Genomic DNA, 5,056 nt, shown 5'->3' with positions numbered 1-5,056 from the left:
CGCTGGCCCCTCTTCACTGACTCTTATCCATTCTCTTATTGCCCCTCATTGAACTTCCACCGACCTCTCATCAACTCTGGCTATCCAACCACTCTGCCATGGATGCCCCTTTGAATCCTATCCTGACCCCTCATCAAGCCCCCAGCTCACCTCCCACCAAATCCTCCTATGATCCCTAATGACTCCCCCCATTAACCAGTCACTAAGGTTCTCCTTGACCCCTCTCGGATCCTTTCTGCTGACTCCCTCACTACTCAGTGACCATCTCCTGCTGCTGTTCAACCTGCCTGCATGCCCTCTGTGTAGGTAGATGGAATTTGGGAATCGCTGCCCTTCTCTTATGGCCACCACCTCCACACCCAACTTTGGGGCTGCCAGCTCTACATAGCCCCAGACTGTGGCCTTTTGCTATGACTGGGACAGCCTGGCACTTGTGATGCTGCCATGGCCATATGAACCCTACCTGTGTGGACTCTGGCCCCGGTGACCCTATTACATCCTTGCCCAACGCCCAGAAGGTTGCTAAGTTGCCAGGTTGCAGCCAGGTCTGTGGGCCCCTCTGCCCTAGATTTTGCCAGACAGCCGTGCATGCCCTGTTCACCAGGAATGGGCATGAGTGTGGCTGGCAGTGGCGGTGGATCCCCTGGAGTCCGGCTACGCAGCACTGTGACCAGGCCCATTCCTCAGCAAGCGCCTGGCCCACTGTGTGCCACCATCACAGTGCCCACTGAACCATATACTGGGCCGTGGCTGCCTACACTGTGGCTTGCAGGGCTCTGGGCGTCTGCCTGCAGCCGTGGAGGACACTGACTTCTGTCGCCAGTGTGCTTTCCAGAGAGAGGGGTAAGCTCTGAAGAGCTCTGACTTGGGCCACCAGGGGACGGTCGCGTCAGGACCAACAGAAGTTCAGGCCTGGGCAGTGGGGCCAGGTGAGGAAGGGTGGGTACTGGAGAAGAGTTAGGACCAGATTAGATGTGGTCAGACCGGCAGGGGTCTGACTCGATTTGATTGGTCCGGTTTGATTAACAAGGTCTTTTTAAATTTTTTAACAATTTTTTTTTTTTTTTTTTTGAGACGGAGTCTCGCTCTGTCGCCCAGGCTGGAGTGCAGTGGCCGGATCTCAGCTCACTGTAAGCTCCACCTCCCGAGTTTACGCCATTCTCCTGCCTCAGCCTCCCGAGTAGCTGGGACTATAGGTGCCCGCCACCTCGCCCGGCTAGTTTTTTGTATTTTTTAGTAGAGACGGGGTTTCACCGTGTTAGCCAGGATGGTCTCGATCTCCTGACCTCGTGATCCGCCCGTCTCGGCCTCCCAAAGTGCTGGGATTACAGGCTTGAGCCACCGCGCCCGGCCTTCTTTAACAATTTTTATAGAGACAGGGGTCTCACTATGCTGCCCAAGCTGGTCTCGAACCCTTGTGCGCAAGCACCTCTCCCTCCTCAGCCTCTTAAATTGCTGGGATTACAGGCATGAACCACAGCGCCCGGCCTGATTTAACAAGGTCTTTCTGTCTTTTGTCTCTTTTTCAGTGTCTCTATGTCTCCTCCGTGCCGCTGGCTCTCTGCATGTCTCTCGTTCTGGACCTCCCTCAATGCCGCCCCTTCCCCGTTTCCGTTCCCCTTCTCTCGGTTCCTTGTTGTTTCTTCCCTGGGCAGCCCCGTGCTGCTCTCCTCGGGCATCCTCCATCTCTGCCTCCCCCATCCGACCCTGGCTATATCTCCCCTGCCTCTCTCTTGTCTCTGTGCCCTCTGTCCCTGACCCTCCCACCACCCCCCACCCCTGCGGCCCGCCTCAGCGTTGCAGTGCCCAGTGCGTTGGCGCTGAGCTGCGCGCTGCCTGGCCACATGCGCGGGTTACAGCCCTGCCGGGAGCGCTGAGTGTGTGGCCAGGCCTTCCCACTGAGCGGCGCCTCTGAGTGCCCGCAGCCGAATGCGGCTGCTTCCTTGCAGGCGGACACCAACCGCTGGGCACCAACCTGGTACCCTGCCCCTGCGCCCCCACTCCCCTCCGCTCCCACTCCCCTCCGCTCCTGTGCTCTCCCTGGACTTGCTGGCCCGCACCATTCCCGGGCTCAAAAAAAATTAAAAATTAGGGGGCGTGATGGTGCGCGCCTGTGTTCCCAGCTGCTCAAGAGACTGAGGTAGGAAGATCCTTAAACCCAGGAAGTCGAGGCTGCAGTGAGCTATGGTGGCGCCACCACTGCACTCCAGCCTGGGCAACAGAGTCAGACCTCGTCTGTAAAAAAAATAAAATTAAATTAAAAAGTGTATATATTTAAAAGATAAGGGTGTTTAGGCCAGACGCTGTGACTCATGCCTGTAATCCCAGCAATTTGGGAGACCAACGTGCAGGGCTCACTTGAGGTCAGAAGTTCGAGACCAGTCTAGCCAACATGGTGAAACCCTGTCTCTATTAAAAATACAAAAATTAGCCGGGAGTGGTGGTGCATGCCTGTAGTCCCAGCTATTCAGGAGGCTGAGGCAGGAGAATTGCTTGAGCCCAGGAGGTGGAGGCTGCAGTGAGCCGAGATCGTGCCACTGCACTCCAGCCTGGGCAATACAGCAAGAGTCTATCTAAAAAAATAAGAAAAAAGAGAGAAAAGGGGGGAAAAAAGGGTGTTTAGCAGAGTTAGCTAGAAGGTGGGGATGGAGTGTAGGAAGGACAGGCATGACTGAGTAGAGACAAGATAAGGGGTTATGACCGGGTGCGGTGGCTCAAGCCTGTAATTCCAGCACTTTGGGAGGCTGAGGCAGGTGAATCATGAGGTCAGGCATTCAAGACCAGACTGACCAAGATGGTGAAACCCCGTATCTACTAAAAATACGAAAATTAGCCAGGTGTGGTGGCATGTGCCTGTAACCCCAGCTACTCGGGAGGCTGAGGCAGAGAACTGCTTGAACCTAGGAGGTGGAGGTTGCAGTGAGCCAAGATTGCGCCACTGCATTCCAGCCTGGGCAACAGAGCAAGGCTCCGTCTCAAAAAAACAAAAAAGATAAGAGGTTATTAGCGGGGTTGGGAAATGAATGATGGTAATCTAGACTCTTGATGGTTACAAAGCAGAGTTAAGTGGTCATTTAAGCAATAAAGAGAAGGTGGAATTGATACTTTGGTAAGTCATTTCTTTCCTCAACTAGAGTTGGACATATATTACCAACATGCTAGTGACTGGCTGCGATGTTTTTTGTTTGGTTGGTTTTTGTTTTGTTTTGTTTTGTTTTTGGAGACAGGATCTTACTCTGTCACCCAGGCTGGAGTGTAGTCATGTGATCACAGTTCACTGCAGCCTCAAATTCCTGGGCTCAAGTGATCCCCCCACTTCAGCTTCTGGAGTAGCTATGACTACAGGCATGCCCCACCATCCATGCGAATTTTTGTAGAGATGGGGTTCCAGTATGTTGCTCAGGCTGGTCTCAAACTTCTGGGCTCAAGGGATCCTCCTGCCTCAGCCTCCCAAACTGCTGGGATTACAGATGTGAGCCACCATGCCCAGCCAATTTAGTGTTTTATTTAGTGCTTTTCATGTGCTCAGCACTGTTCTGAGCAATTTTCATGAATCATCTCATCTAATCCTTACTGCAACTGTATCAGTCAGCTAATGCTGCATAACAAACAACCTTAAAATTTTAGTGACTTAACCCCAGGCAGCTTCCTAACTCATGTGTCTGTGGGTTGGTTGGGATTGGCCGATCTTAGCAGGGGTCATGAAGCACTTACCATATGCCTAGCGTTGTTCTAAGTACTTTTTGTCAATTCACCTAATTCTCCCAACAGCCCTATGAAGTAGGTACTCTTTTTTTTTTTTTTTTTTTTTCCTGAGATGGAGTCTCACTCTGTCACCAGGCAGTGCAGTGGCACCATCTTGGCTCACTGCAACCTCCACCTCCCAGGTTCAAGCGATTCTTCTGCCTCAGCCTCCTGAGCAGCTGGGACTACAGGCCTGCACCATCACGCCTGGCTAATTTTTGAGTTTTTAGTAGAGATGGGGTTTCACTATGTTGGCCAGGATGGTCTCAAACTCCTGGCCTCAAGTGACCCACACGCCTCAACCTCCCAAAGTGCTGGGATTATATGCGTGAGCCACCGCACCCGGCCCGAAGTAGGTACTCTTGTCCTTCCATGTTACAAACACAGAAAGTGAAGTTCAGAAAGGCTAAGTCCCTTGTCCAAAGTCTCATTCTCATCTGTGGCACAATGGGGAGGGACCTCTGGGTTTCGGGGAGGCATGGGAGCAGGTTCAGCCTCCTCAGCCCCAGTGCTGACCCCTTACCTCCCCTGCAGGTGGATGGTGAGCACTGCTGGCTGCCTTGGGCACTGCCAGGAGGCTGGGGTTGGCCGCCTTGGAGGGTCACCATGCCATGGTGCACATGGCCTGTGGGCTGCATCTCACGTATACCTGGGGAAGCTCACGGTGCCTTCTGCATTCTCAGGCCAATTGGTGGGGCTCCGTGGGTCCTTTGGAGGCAATGTTGGCCTACTTGACCTGCCTCTGGATACTACATCCTGGTCCAAGGGCCTGGTCACTATCCACTGCCCACTGACCCAGCCCAACCATGGCTTTCATGTCAGCTGCCCACATAATTTGCCCAGATCTTCAAGTCTTCCAAACTGTGTGGCCTCCTACAGGTGCTGGATGGCCCCTTTGACCATTGTGTGGCCCTCATCAGCCCCGAGCCCTTCCTTAGGATATGCCTGCAGGATGCATGTCATCCCAGTGGCCAGCACTGTGGTCTCTGTGACACTCTCACAGCACATACTGCAGCCAGCCAGGAGCCTGGGAACCCTGCGATGCCCTGGAGGGGCCCCGAGCATTGCCATAAGTGCTCTGGCTTGGTCTGGGATGCAGGCAGGGAAGATTATGGGTTGCCTGGAAGAGCCCCCTCCCCTGGTTGGAGTCCAGGAAGAATTCCTGGCATAGGTGGAATTGGTGGAGGAGAATGTGTGGGAAGGGGATCCAAGGGAAAGGGAACTGCAGCTGCAAAGGTGTGGAGGTGGGGAAATACCAATGGGAAGCCAGGCTGACTAGGGGCAGAGGCAATGAGATTGGAAAGGGGAATTC

The sequence above is a fragment of the Mandrillus leucophaeus genome, unplaced genomic scaffold (assembly GCF_000951045.1).
Source record: "Mandrillus leucophaeus isolate KB7577 unplaced genomic scaffold, Mleu.le_1.0 Scaffold274, whole genome shotgun sequence".
In the NCBI taxonomy this organism is placed as follows: Eukaryota; Metazoa; Chordata; class Mammalia; order Primates; family Cercopithecidae; genus Mandrillus; species Mandrillus leucophaeus.
Note: the sequence above shows the minus strand (reverse complement) of the source record.